Source organism: Pinus tabuliformis, chromosome X (assembly GCF_031772625.1).
Source record: "Pinus tabuliformis cultivar Carrire ecotype Pingquan chromosome X, CPIR1, whole genome shotgun sequence".
Taxonomy (NCBI): domain Eukaryota; kingdom Viridiplantae; phylum Streptophyta; class Pinopsida; order Pinales; family Pinaceae; genus Pinus; species Pinus tabuliformis.
The window spans coordinates 1,154,974,252-1,154,990,128 of record NC_142308.1 but is presented as its reverse complement, the minus strand read 5'-3'; the positions used below and the strand labels follow the sequence as shown (position 1 = coordinate 1,154,990,128).

At 36.7% G+C, this 15,877-nt stretch overlaps 1 long non-coding RNA gene across 1 annotated transcript in view; it reads right to left on the bottom strand.

Annotated features, from left to right (window-relative positions):
• Positions 1–15,364, bottom strand: part of LOC149143992 (uncharacterized) — a 36,271-nt gene extending 20,907 nt beyond the window's left edge. The window contains exons 1-2 of the long non-coding RNA XR_016264990.1: positions 14,949–15,364; positions 14,217–14,281 (exon numbers count right to left, since the gene is read on the bottom strand). This is a non-coding gene — a long non-coding RNA (uncharacterized LOC149143992). The remainder of the gene's footprint in view (positions 1–14,216; positions 14,282–14,948) is intronic.
• Between the last annotated feature and the right edge of the window lie 513 nt (positions 15,365–15,877).

Below are 15,877 nucleotides of genomic sequence, written 5' to 3'. Positions count from 1 at the left end.
GAACACAACAACAGTGCCGACCAACTATCCAAGGAGGCCACGGCACTTCCCAGAGGCGAGTGGATGATACAGGAGCAGCGAGGCGCCAATGCATACCAGTACTACCACCACCCGTATATAGATGCACAGTATCACAGGGCAGCCAGCCCATGAAAATGTTTATGATCTGATATTTATTTTTGGATCATTTTGTATATAGCTGAAAAAGAAAACAACTGATAGCCCTGCGTGGCAACATATATATATGACGATACAAAACATCCTATAGGATGCATTTTGATTATTTTAGTTTGTAATAGAATCTACAGCTACCCACATGTGTGGTGGAAGAACATACAGCATATGCTAACCGCATCTACAACATGTAGTTTTTTCCAATCAATGAAAAGATTACGATTTTTCCAGTGGAATATATATATATATATATATATATATATATATATATATATATATATATATATATATATATATATATATTGAGTTATCTGGTTGTAACTGTTTGGTTTGGACAATATTGTTCATTAAATTTTATAATGTGTGGACTGTGGATGTTTGATATTAAAGCTGTTACCTCGTGAAGTGTTACGAGAAAATTGCTGTATAAAACGTGACTATGTGGGAAAACCTAGGACAAATTACCGTAGCTCACTACAAAACCTCACTTCATTTAGAGAGGCAAACAAATGTTAATTCTTACTTAAAAGATGTGTGGCTCTCTTTAAGATTAACTCCTTATTGTTAATATCTAATTAGATGACACCCCATCCATTATCCCAATTGTTTGTAAAACATGAAAGAAAAACTTTACTTATTAAATTTTGTTGCATGCCCATTTGCATTTAATCATCATTCCGACTTGTGAAAATTACAAATCCTTACTTTTCTTTTTACTAAACTTATTTCCCATGGAGGAGGCTTTCTTAATGATGTTCTCCATATTTGCGTAATCTTACAGTCTTCCAACTTCTCCTATTCAAGCATGATTCAGCCTATCGAATTGTTCTTTCATAAACTTACATGTATTAACACCCATCCTTTCAATGGTGAGATTTTGTTTGATTTTAGAAGACACACAAAATACTAAAATAGAGAGGCAGAGACAGAGATGTGACATGTCTTTTAGGCCTTTAGGTCGTGGTGGTTGTTTAATGCAGCCCATTGCTTTTGTATAGCTTTCCTTGTACATATTTGTATGCTAATAATCAAAGGAAGTATTTTATTTAAAAAAGAAAAGGAGTTTCCATGTCTGAATACATCTAATATAGCACAGATCACTGCATAAATTTCTAACTTTGGTGGATAGAAATAAGGTGATAGTATTGAAGGCACAATTCCCACATAAAGAACCAAATATCTTCTCAAGGCCTTCAGAGGCAGTTGGACCTTGGATGTTGTCTGTAACTTTTTGCAAACATAGACTAATAGCAGTGAACCTGAAAAAGATGAGGGTTATGATCCTCAATCTCAAACATAGACTTATCACATTGAACCTTAACAAGACTAAGGTTACAATCTTCAATACCAAAAATAGATTATGGCAGTGAACCCTAACAAGACTAAGGTTATGATCTTCAATACCAAACATAGACTTATCATTGTAAACATTAACAAGACTAAGGTTATGATCTTCAGTACTTCTAAGAACAACCATACTTCCATTTCATATCTACAGGGGATGAAGTAGAGAATCGAGATTGCTACAGCATATACCTATGTGGGGTTCCAATTCACTGGCAAGGAAGAGGCCTCAAAAAGATACAAGCCTTGAGCTAAGTGATAGAAACTCAAGGGACAGAAAAGTTAAAAGTAAAGGGGCCAAGTCTTGCTCAAGACAAGCATTCCGTGAAAATGGTATATGGATTCCTTGAACCCCTACTAAATGCCAATGAACATGGTGATCATAAATTCACAATAGAACAAATATATGTAAGAACAATACATTCTTTCATAAAGGCTTACAGGTACCTACATTAACAATGGGCAAGAGAAATTTTGATGCAGTAGTAGACACAAGCAGAGATGAGCATAATCTCTAATCTCTGTTGTGAAGAGGTATTTAGAAAACCACCTCTAAAACCAAGAAAGATGATAAGATCTCTATAAGGGTGGCCAATCACATTATTTGCAAGACCATAGGTAAATTGATGGCAGTAAGAACACAGTGTTATGAGATCACTCCTCATAAAGCATTTGAAGTCCTTAGATTACCTAGAAAATCTTATTGGGCATTGCTTGGAAGATCTTGAATATATGAAATGAGAAGAACCAGATGTTTCGATAAGGAAGAATTCATTTTCAAAAACAGCCAAAGAAATGTAAAATCCCACCAGGTAAAAGTAATGTGGTAGTGGAAAGTGAAATGGATACCACAAATATAGACAGGCCATCAGGACCAAAACCCGAATGGAACACACTTGTATATGATGTGGAACCCAGGGCATTAGGAATTTTTGTTTTCTGAACAGGGTTTTCATAATTTTCATCTTTAGCTGGATTTTTTTACACTTTGCTGGAGGGTGGGCTGACCACGGTGAAGAAATTTCTAATTGGAAAATGTAAACTGTTGTTAAATTACGTTGTTCTGAAGGTGAACATCTGTTTGATAATATATCAGTTTGTGGAGTGACTGATAATTTGTAACGCTGATAAGCCACTCATTTTGTACTGGCATCTTTATAGTAACAGAATCCAAACTATTGAGTTAGTATTTTCTAATCTCCATGGCATTTGTTTTGCATAGCTTTTTTTTACATATGTAGTGGAAAGTGAAACGGATACCACAAATATAGACAGGCCATCAGGACCAAAACCCAAATGGAACACACTTGTATATGATGTGGAACCCAGGCCACCAGGAATTTTTGTTTTCTGAACAGGGTTTTCATAATATCATATTTAGCTTGCAACTGCTTTCTATATAGTAAAAAATGGCTATTGTCAGATAAAGGTAGTGAGAAACAATTGCAAATTCAATAACAGAACAGAGATTAAACTACATGCAAGATGATCCGAGAACGAGTAGTAAAGAAAAAATTACCTAACACTTTCTCCAAGGTGCATAGATATCGAATTCAGCTGTGCCCTATTCTCATAAAGGCGCTGAATAGCTTGCCTCCATCTTACAATTTCTTTTGCCAAATTCTGCCCAAGAAAATTTTGACTCATCAAAGATAAAAGCAAAGCATGTTTCTGAGTACTAGCAACCTTGCTGATGTTCTTTAGTCACAAACATGATATCATTAAATTTAGAAATTGTACTAGAGAGAAATATAACAAGAATTGTTATTGGAGGTTTACCTATTAAATTTTGTTGCATGCCCATTTGCATTTAATCATCATTCCGACTTGTGAAAATTACAAATCCTTACTTTTCTTTTTACTAAACTTATTTCCCATGGAGGAGGCTTTCTTAATGATGTTCTCCATATTTGCGTAATCTTATAGTCTTCCAACTTCTCCTATTCAAGCATGATTCAGCCTATCGAATTGTTCTTTCATAAACTTACATGTATTAACACCCACCCTTTCAATGGTGAGATTTTGTTTGATTTTAAAGACACACAAATTACTAAAATAGAGAGGGAGAGACAGAGATGTGACATGTCTTTTAGGCCTTTAGGTCGTGGTGGTTGTTTAATGCAGCCCATTGCTTTTGTATAGCTTTCCTTGTACATATTTGTATGCTAATAATCAAAGGAAGTATTTTATTTAAAAAAGAAAAGGAGTTTCCATGTCTGAATACATCTAATATAGCACAGATCACTGCATAAATTTCTAACTTTTGTGGATAGAAATAAGGTGATAGTATTGAAGGCACAATTCCCACATAAAGAACCAAATATCTTCTCAAGGCCTTCAGAAGCAGTTGGACCTTGGATGTTGTCTGTAACTTTTTGCAAACATAGACTAATGGCAGTGAACCTGAAAAAGACGAGGGTTATGATCCTCGATCTCAAACATAGACTTATCACATTGAACCTTAACAAGACTAAGGTTACAATCTTCAATACCAAAAATAGATTATGACAGTGAACCCTAACAAGACTAAGGTTATGATCTTCAATACCAAACATAGACTTATCATTCTAAACATTAACAAGACTAAGGTTATGATCTTCAGTACTTCTAAGAACAATCATACTTCCATTTCATATCTACAGGTGATCTTCAGTACTTCTAAGAACAATCATACTTCCATTTCATATCTACAGGGGATGAAGTAGAGAATCGAGATCGCTACAGCATATACCTATGTGGGGTACCAATTAACTGGCAAGGAAGAGGCCTCAAAAAGATACAAGCCTTGAGCTAAGTGATAGAAACTCAAGGGACAGAAAAGTTAAAAGTAAAGGGGCCAAGTCTTGCTCAAGACAAGCATTCCGTGAAAATGGTATATGGATTCCTTGAACCCCTACTAAATGCCAATGAAGATGAACATGGTGATCATAAATTCATGATAGAACAAATATATGCAAAAACAATACATTCTTTCATAAAGGCTTACAGGTACCTACATTAATAATGGGCAAGAGAAATTTTGATGCAGTAGTAGACACAAGCAGAGATGACCATCATCTCTAATCTCTGTTGGGAAGAGGTATTCAGAAAACCACCTCTAAAACCAAGAAAGATGATAAGATCCTTATAAGGGTGGCCAGTCACATTATTTGCAAGACCATAGGTAAATTGATGGTAGTAAGAACACAGTGTTATGAGATCACTCCTCATAAAACATTTCAAGTCCTTAGATTACCTAGAAAAGCTTATTGGGCATTGCTTGGAAGATCTTGAATATATGCAACGAGAAGAACCAGATGTTTCGATAAGGAAGAATTCATTTTCAAAAATAGCCAAAGAAATGTAAAATCCCACCAGATAAAAGTAATTTGGTAGTGGAAAGTGAAACGGATACCACAAATATAGACAGGCCATCAGAACCAAAGCTCAAATGGAACACACTTGTATATGATGTGGAACCCAGGGCATCAGGAATTTTTGTTTTCTGAACAGGGTTTTCATAATTTTCATCTTTAGCTGGATTTTTTTACACTTTGCTGGACGGTGGGCTGACCACGGTGAATAAATTTCTAATTGGAAAAAGTAAGCTGTTGTTAAATTACGCTGTTCTGAAGGTGAACATCTGTTTGATAATATATCAGTTTGTGGAGTGACTGATAATTTGTAACGCTGATAAGCCACTCATTTTGTACTGGCATCTTTATAGTAACAGAATCCAAACTATTGAGTTAGTATTTTCTAATCTCCTGGCATTTGTTTTGCATAGCTTTTTTTTACATATGTAGTGGAAAGTGAAACGGATACCAGAAATATAGACAGGCCATCAGGACCAAAACCCAAATGGAACACACTTGTATATGATGTGGAACCCAAGCCATTAGGAATTTTTGTTTTCTGAACAGGGTTTTCATAATATCATATTTAGCTTGCAACTGCTTTGTTGACACCTAATCCTTGTGATTGGGTGAATTATTGTAAATAAATAATTGAGAAATGTGAACAGTCATCGGGAGATGAACTGAACAGTCTCTCCCTCATGTATATAACAGACCTACCTGATTGAATGAATAATACGAATCAGTTTTTGTTTTGTGGAGTTACTGCCTAGCCTGACATGGTATCAGAGCCAGCTCCTTTTTTTAGCCTTTATGTCCTTGTAACTCCTGGTCTGCTCCACTGCTCCCCATATAATTCAGTAACTGATTACCTGCTTCTGTTTGCCATCCCTACGCTCTCTGTCTAACATTCATCTAACATGGGAACACTTGTGCTGCCCTTATACCTGCGCTCTCTGCCTAACATGGTATCTCTGCGCTGGATTAGGTATTAAGGCGATGGTCATAGTAATAATTGAACACTGTTTGAACGTTGGACATGGTATCAGTCTCATATGCTTGAACAATGGAAATTTCATATATCTGAACGCTGTTACGCATATAGTTTCTTTTTCAATAAAAACACTGTTGTTGTTAATACGCCTGAGACTGCGCACTGCATATTTGAGACAGCATGATATGCCTGCTCATGTTTTGTTAATAAATCTGATATGCTTGGCTATTGTGGTGATAATACCTGAGATACGTGGAGATGTGCTGTTGGAGTGTGTTGTTGAGAATGCCGCATTCTTTTTCGTTTGAACGCAGATAGAGTCTATCCGATTGCTGGTGATTTCAGACCTGGTTTGGATGAGTCGCAGCTAAATTTCATAGACATTTATGTATTCATCACCTAGTCGCAAATCTGAGATAACTCCTGCGTTCTCTGCTATTTTTCTGTCCCAATCAGTTATTGCCTCAATTTTGTAAGACTGTACAGAGACTGTCAATTGGTATCCATTGTTTTTAGATGAGCGTTTCCCTGTATTTTTTGATGAGCGTATCTTTGCTCCTCCATGAAAACTGGTCAATGTCATATTTCTGCTGGAGTCCACATGACTGAGCCCACTCCTAGTCGAGTCATTTGCAATCATTGACATCTGTAATCAATCCACATGGAAGTCCACGGCTCGGAATGCAGCGATCTGAGAATGCACACTCGTAATCCGCCTTCGGTTTGAGAGGATTGAAACATTGTAGGATTTTCTGAGAGATGATTTGGTTGATGTGGATGATTGAAGCGCTGGATGTGATTTGAGTGGAAGCAAATGCCTCTGGTCCGACTGTTGGTTCGTGAGGTGTGACCAGTTTCAGGCCCAAGTTTCATCGCTGCCTCAATACTACATTCGACACAGCGGTTTTAGCAGCCTTGAATAATTTTTTGCTGCGCTGGAGGACTAAGTTGCGATACTCCCTTTAAAAAAAAAAATTGGTCGAAATATTCTCTTTGGATTGAATAATATGTTGCCATACTTCTTTCTTTTAAAGTCTGGTCAATATATTGAATGACAGAGGTGTGAAATTGTTGTATGGTGAATGGTGTCAAATACATTTTCAAATGCTGCTGTTTCATGTAAAAACATTGGTGCGGTGAGCGTGGAATGAAATTTTATTAAGTTTTTTTTGGCAATATGTTATATGCTTGAGAAGTGGAAGGTATAACATATATATTGTTTTCTATCAGCAGAAGTAATTTCTTTTCTTACAGAATGCATTCAATCATCTCCATGGTAGGAATAGTTCTCACTGGCAAGGAGAACTATCCTGAATGGTCCCGAATGATAAAACACACCCTCATCTTCAATGAGTTGTGGAAAGGAGTGTGTGTCGGAGAAGGAGACAAAGACCCAGTACAGCCTACCTCAGACAAAGAGCTCGTCATTTGGGAAAACAAGAACAACAAAGCCTATGCATTAATCGCAGCATCTGTAAATGAAGAGGTGAGTCGCCATATTTCATCATATTCAACTGCCTTTGAAGCCTTACAAAAGCTGAAAGAACTCTATGACTCACATTCTGCACTTGAAGTTGTTCAGCTCATGATTAAACTCTTCACTCTTGAACTGAAAAATAATGATCCTCTTGCTCTTGCATCTGAAGTAAAGTCTATAATGCATGATATCAATTCCACTAAGGTTGAGCTGGATATCCCTCTTATTGCTTTTCTCAAGGCACTCTATCCTACTTACTCCAATTATCTTGAGTCTTTGTAAGCAAATGGAAATCTCAAAGATATAACCTTTGACACTCTTGTGAAAAAGTTTGCTGAAAGAGAGAAAGATTTTGGAAAGAAGACAGCCCCTGAATCTTCTAAAGAGACTGTGTGCCTTGCTCATAAAGAAAAGCATCCTGCTCAAGATTCTACAAGAGGAAGAGGTGGATGAAGAGGAAGAGGAAGATATTTCAGAGGTGGGGGGGCAGACATTCTCAAGGAGAAAAGGCAGATCTGCACTGCATTCACTGCAAAAGAAATGGCTCACATGATGCCTCTACATGCAAGCTACCATGGGACAAAATTGAGCAGAAAAGAAACCAACAGAAAGGTAAAACTGATGATATAGAAAAAGGTAAAGCACCTGAATCTGCTCACTATATTGAGTCACAATGTAACATTGGAGTAAATGAATATTTGTTTAATGCTTCACTTGCTTCTTCGAAAAATGATTGGTTGCTTGATTCAGGAGCAACCTGTCACATGACTCATAGAAAAGATTTTTTTAAAGATTTCACTGACAATGTTGATGGAGCAGTATACTTTGCAGATCAGTCAAAAATCAAGCCATCAAGGCTTGGCACAATCAGGCTTAAACTACCTGGTCTTCTAGACTTTCTTCTGGATCATGTTCTATATCTCCCACAGCTCAATAGAAACTTGCTGTCCTTGGTCCACATCCGCTAGCAAGGTCACTCCATTCATATGTTTGATGGCAAGCTAGAGGTAAGAAAAGCATTTGACCACTCACTTGTCATGAGGGGAATAGAAGAAGAAAGGCTTCTCAAACTGCAAGGAACCTCTGCGCATGCACAACATTTCTCATATATTACTCATCATGAAGAAGGTACACTTCCATCAAGTTTATTATGGCATGCTAGATTTGGACATTTAAACTATGACAGTCTCCGATTATTGAAGAAAAATGGTGTTGCTAGTTTGCCTACAATTCCTAGGAAACATAAGCAATGTGATGCTTGCATTCTAGGAAAGCATAGCAAACAGTCTTTTCATGATTCACATTCAAGAGCACATAGGAAGCTTGAACTCATTCATTCATATTTATGTGGTCCAATGCCTGTTCCTTCTGCAAATGGAAATAAATATATCATGACATTTATTGATGATTACACCAGAATGTGTTGGGTTTATTTATTGAAGAACAAATCTGATGCTTTTCAAACATTCAAGAATTTTCATAAATGGATTGAAAATGATGCACAATCTCATATTGGGTCTATTCACACTGATAATGGAAAAGAATATACATCAAATGAATTTGAAAACTATCTTCGCCAACATGGGATCAAACATCAAACAACTGTGCCTTATAATCCCCAACAGAATGGTGTAGCTGAAAGAATGAATAGAACAATCTTGAATATGGTACGATCCATGCTTTTCTTCAAAAATGTAAAGATAATGTTTTGGGCTGATGCTATTCTATGTGCTGCATATATAAAGAATAGATGTCCATCTAATGCTATAAGAAACAAGACTCCTTATGAATTGTAGTATGGACATGTTCCTTCGGTAAAACATCTCAGGGTCTTTGGTTCCACCTGTTATGCTTTGATACCAAAGTTACATAGAAACAAACTTGGTGCTAGAAGTCATAAGTGTATCTTCCTGGGGTATTCAAACACCTCCAAAGAATACCGCCTCTATGATGAAGTAAATAAAAAGTTTGTTGTATCTAGAGATGTAATTTTTCTTGAATCATCCAAATCTGACAATGTTGTTGAGCAGCAACTTGATCGCTTGGATAGATTCGCAAAAACCAAATCATTTCAAGAATTTGATAATCAGATTCCACATGTTGAAGGGGGGATTCCTATACTAGATCAACATGTGGAATCTTCTTCTGAAGAACAATCTCCCCTGCATGAAACTCCAACAATGGATGATGCTTTAAGTGATGTAATTGATAGAATTGGGAGACTCAATCTTGATTTAGTCCCAACTCAATCAACAAAGCAGCCTGGACCATCTCAAAAAGGTCCGCCAAAGTGGCTAACAAAGACACTTGAAAGTGTTCATCCTGATGAAATTGGAAAAACAGGAACCAGAAATTCAAACCGACAAAATGGAGGTGATGTAGATGACTCTAATTCACCTGTTGATATGGATGTTACTTATGATTGTGAATTGAACTTGTCTACAGATTTTGAACCAACTTCCTTCAAAGAAGCTGCTTCTCATGATGAATGGAAAGAAGCGATGCAAAAGGAGTATGATGCCCTCATAAAGAACGACACTTGGAAGCTGGTTGATCCTCCATTTGGAACCAAACCAATTGGCTGCAAGTGGGTCTACAAGAACAAGTACAAAGCTGATGGCTCACTTGACAAGCAAAAAGCTAGGCTTGTGACAAAAGGTTTTGCACAGAAGGAAGGGGTCGACTATGAGGAAACTTTTGCCCCCATAGCAAAATGGGCCACCATCCGGACACTCTTTGCACTAGCAGCTCAGAACGGTTGGAAAGTCCATCAAATGGATGTAAAAACTGCCTTCTTGAATGGAGATCTAAAAGAGAATGTTTTTATGTCCCAGCCTGAAGGATTTGCTGTGAAAGGACATGAACATAAAGTATGCAAACTTGTGAAGTCCTTGTATGGCCTCAAACAAGCACCACGAGCCTGGTATGAAAAACTAATTGAGCATCTTTTTGAAACTCAACTTCAATCATTTTGATCTTGATGATGCAACTTTATTTGTCAAGAAAGTTGGCAAAAAAGTTGTATATCTTGTGGTATATGTAGATGATCTTTTAATGACAGGGAACAATGAAAGCTACATTGCATCCATAAAGAAGGAATTGGGGAAAAGTTTTGAAATGACTGATTTGGGTTATGTTCATTACTATCTAGGCATTGAAGTAACCCAACATCCAAAGTCCATATTTCTTTCTCAAAAGAAATACATTGGAGATCTGTTGAACAGGTTTGGTATGACAGAGTGCAATCCCCTTACTACTCCAATGGAACAAAACTTAAAGCTCACATCTATTGAAGGAAAAAAATTTGAGGATGCAACAAAGTATAGACAGCTTGTAGGAAGTCTCAACTACCTAACTACAACCAGACCAGACATTTCGTTTGCTATTGGAATCCTCTCCAGGTTTATGCAAAAGCCTTGTGAGGGACATTGGTCTGCTGCAAAAAGGGTTCTAAGGTACTTGAAGGGAACTCAAGACCTTGGAATCAAGTATACACAGGTGGACGACTTCAGCTTTATTGGATACTCTGATTCAGACTTCGATGGAGACAAAGAAACTGGGGTATCTACTTCAGGATATGCTATGAGTCTTGGATCAGGAGCTGTCTCCTAGAGATCACGCAAACAATCAGTTCCAACAGATTCCACAACAGAAGCAGAATACGTGGCAGCAGCTGAAGCAACAAAAGAAATTGTGTGGCTCAGGAAAATTCTTGAAGATTTGTAGGTAAAACAAGTACAATAAACCCCACTCATGATTGATAATACCTCTGCAACAAAGTTGGCCAAGAACCCAAAGTTCCATGATCGAACGAAGCACGTCAATACTAAATATCATTTGGTTTGACATCATGTTGAGGCCAAAACAATCCATCTCCGTCATTGTTCCACAAATGAGAAAATTGCAGACATCTTCACCAAAGCGCTTGGAAGAGAAAAGCTTGAAAGATTCAGAATGATGCTTGGACTCACCAACATCCCTTCAGATTAAGGGGGGGAATGTTGACACCTAATCCTTGTGATTGGGTGAATTATTGTAAATAAATAATTGAGAAATGTGAACAGTCATCGGGAGATGAACTGAACAGTCTCTCCCTCATGTATATAACAGACCTACCTGATTGAATGAATAATACGAATCAGTTTTTGTTTTGTGGAGTTACTGCCTGGCCTGACATGGTTGCTATATAGTAAAAAATGGCTATTGTCAGATAAAGGTAGTGAGAAACAACTGCAAATTCAATAATAGAACAGAGATTAAATTGCATGCAAGATGATCTGAGAACGAGTAGTAAAGAAAAAATTACCTAACACTTTCTCCAAGGTGCATAGATATCGAATTCAGCTGTGCCCTGTTCTCATAAAGGCGCTGAACAGCTTGCCTCCATCTTACAATTTCTTTTGCCAAATTCTGCCCAAGAAAATTTTGACTCATCAAAGATAAAAGCAAAGCCTGTTTCTGAGTACTAGCAACCTTGCTGATGTTCTTTAGTCACAAACATGATATCATTAAATTTAGAAATTGTACTAGAGAGAAATATAACAAGAATTGTTACTGGAGGTTTACCTATTAAATTTTGTTGCATGCCCATTTGCATTTAATCATCATTCCGACTTGTGAAAATTACAAATCCTTACTTTTCTTTTTACTAAACTTATTTCCCATGGAGGAGGCTTTCTTAATGATGTTCTCCATATTTGCGTAATCTTACAGTCTTCCAACTTCTCCTATTCAAGCATGATTCAGCCTATCGAATTGTTCTTTCATAAACTTACATGTATTAACACCCATCCTTTCAATGGTGAGATTTTGTTTGATTTTAGAAGACACACAAATTACTAAAATAGAGAGGGAGAGACAGAGATGTGACATGTCTTTTAGGCCTTTAGGTCGTGGTGGTTGTTTAATGCAACCCATTGCTTTTGTATAGCTTTCCTTGTACACATTTGTATGCTAATAATCAAAGGAAGTATTTTATTTAAAAAATAAAAGGAGTTTCCATGTCTGAATACATCTAATATAGCACAGATCACTGCATAAATTTCTAACTTTTGTGGATAGAAATAAGGTGATAGTATTGAAGGCACAATTCCCACATAAAGAACCAAATATCTTCTCAAGGCCTTCAGAGGCAGTTGGACCTTGGATGTTGTCTGTAACTTTTTGCAAACATAGACTAATGGCAGTGAACCTGAAAAAGACAAGGGTTATGATCCTCGATCTCAAACATAGACTTATCACATTGAACCTTAACAAGACTAAGGTTACAATCTTCAATACCAAAAATAGATTATGACAGTGAACCCTAACAAGACTAAGGTTATGATCTTCAATACCAAACATAGACTTATCATTCTAAACATTAACAAGACTAAGGTTATGATCTTCAGTACTTCTAAGAACAATCATACTTCCATTTCATATCTACAGGTGATAAACAGAGAAAAAGGTCACTTCTTTGCACAAAATGCACACGTTTTGAAGCTACCAGGCAACCACTATTTAAGAGTATTAAACTGGAGAAGATAAAAAGAAATTAGATGACAACACTTCATGGCATAAGGCAAATATGAACATGGCACATATCAGATGGTATACCTGTTGAGTCTTTGAGATGCACTCTATGTATGTAGCAGCACCGACCTGTTTCCTTAACTCCTCACCCTGAAGATAAAGAGAGACCTTCATATCTTTTCGTGGAGCATGTAGGGTGTAAATGCAGTTTTATTAGGCATGTCCATCATCTAAATTCAAAAGTTGTGCAAACTAAAATCCCAAACATGGGAACATCTAAGAAACTTCATCTAAACTAAAATTGCCCTTATTATTAACAACCTAACAATCTAATATCGAGAGTAAGCAAAATGAAACAAACATGCCTGTGCAGTTGTTATTGGTGTAGTACCCAGATTGTCGGCCAAATAACGCTTATCTTCACGAAGATCTGCATTGTGAATAAAATTCACCACTGAATCAGCCTGAAAAGTTAGATATATGTCTCATAAAATGCAGAGCAGGCAGCAGAGGTTGGAATGTTTTCAAAAATGCAGAGCAGGCAGCAGAGGTTAGAATGTTTTCAATCTGCTTTTGTAAAATGCTTAAACTGTGAGATGTCATAAGAGAATTCACCAATTTTACAAACATCACATGCTGATGAAATTATTTCAGTGAGAAGTAATAAGTTAACTGTTCAAGATTATCATACTCTCTGATTGAGAGGGAAATAGCAGGCAAAAGGTAAACATGATATAGCTAATTGTTTTATGTTAGTTATTCTGGATGGGTTTGGAAGTCCTATGAATTTACTTTTGTAATTTCTGTACATTAATATAATTTTTCCAAGTTAAAAAGGGGATTTATGTTGTTTTGTATTATTATTATAGCGGTGATGATACACTTACATTATCCATCCAAAAGAGGCCAGTTTTGGGAACACTTTAAGCATCTTTTACTGAGAAAAAGGTCACTTCTTTGCACAAAATGCACACATTTTGAAGCTACCAGGCAACCACTATTTAAGAGTATTAAACTGGAGAAGATAAACAGAAATTAGATGACAACACTTCATGGCATAAGGCAAATATGAACATGGCACATATTAGATGGTATACCTGTTGAGTCTTTGAGTTGCACTCTATGTATGCAGCAGCACCGATCTGTTTCCTCAACTCCTCACCCTGAAGATAAACAGAGACCTTCATATCTTTTCGTGGAGCATGTAGGGTGTAAATGCAGTTTTATTAAGCATGTCCATCATCTAAATTCAGAAGTTGTGCAAGCTAAAATCCCAAACACGGGAACATCTAAGCAACTTCACCTAAACTAGAATTGCCCTTATTATTAACAACCTAACAATCTAATATCGAGAGTAAACAAAATGAAACAAACATACCTGTGCAGTTGTTATTGGTGTAGTACCCAGATTGTCGGCCAAATAACGCTTATCTTCACGAAGATCTGCATTGTGAATAAAATTCACCACTGAATCAGCCTGACAAGTTAGATATATGTCTCATAAAATGTAGAGCAGGCAGCAGAGGTTGGAATGTTTTCAAAAATGCAGAGCAGGCAGCAGAGGTTAGAATGTTTTCAATCTTCTTTTGTAAAATGCTTGAACTGTGAGATTTCATCAGAGAATTCACCAATTTTACAAACATCACATGCTGATGAAATTCTTTCAGTGAGAAGTAATAAGTTAACTGTTCAAGATTATCATACTATCTGATTGAGAGGGCAATAGCAGGAAAAAGGTAAACATGATATAGCTAATTGCTTTATGTTAGTTATTCTGGATGGATTTGGAAGTCCTATGAATTTACTTTGGTAATTTCTGTACATTAATATAATTTTTCCAGGTTAAAAAGGGGATTTCTGTTGTTTTGTATTATTATTATAGCGGTGATGATACACTTACATTATCCATCCAAAAGAGGCCAGTTTTGGGAACACTTTAAGCATCTTTTATTGAGAAAAAGGTCACTTCTTTGCACAAAATGCACACGTTTTGAAGCTACCAGGCAACCACTATTTAAGAGTATTAAACTGGAGAAGATAAATAGAAATTAGATGACAACACTTCATGGCATAAGGCAAATATGAACATGGCACATATCAGATGGTATACCTGTTGAGTCTTTGAGCTGCACTCTATGTATGTAGCAGCACCGACCTGTTTCCTCAACTCCTCACCCTGAAGATAAACAGAGACCTTCATATCTTTTCTTGAAGCTCAGTCCAGAATTTCCTACGAGTTAACTATATTCTCTGACAAGTATCTTCCCATCCTAAAGCCAGTTTGCTATTTACTTACAGTAGCATCTTGCATTTTAGACTTGGCCCATAATTCATAGGTATTAGGGACACTGAGTTGCATCATAGGCCTCTAGTTAGAAACAACTCCCATGTCTTCTGCTTTAAGAATGAACTTGGAATCCCTTTAAAATAAACTTTCTTGATTTAATTTGTTATTTAAAATAATCTGTGAACTTCTATTATCATATTGTTCTCTTGTTTTACAGAAAACACTATGATGTGGGGGTTGCACAGATGATGTTTGGGAACAAACCCCTTGACAAAGATGGAGATGGAAAAAGACTAGGAAGAATAATATTTGATAGTGGTAGCTCCTACACATACTTCACAAATCAAGCTTATAGTGCTTTCCTTTCAGCTGTAAGTATCACAAATTACCCTTCCCTTGTACTATAAGGAATTTTTCTGTTTCTAATAATGCAATGCTGACAGGTTAAAGAAAACCTAGCTAGGAATCAGTTGGAGCAAGATTCATCACACTCATTCCTACCACTCTGTTGGCGAGGGAAAAATAGGTTGAAGAAGCTATTTATTCATTAAGCTTAATGATTGCTATGATAAAAAAAGATTACTGCTGAATGAGTTTCAATGCACAGGAAAAAGGTAACGTCTGCTCGGGAATCTTGAATGGTACTGCAATCGGTAATGTGGACACGAATATTCTTGGAGGTAATGAAACAGCATATTGTTTTGCTGCTTTTTGTTTGTGTGTTTGTCAGTCTGATTTTTCTACAAGCATGT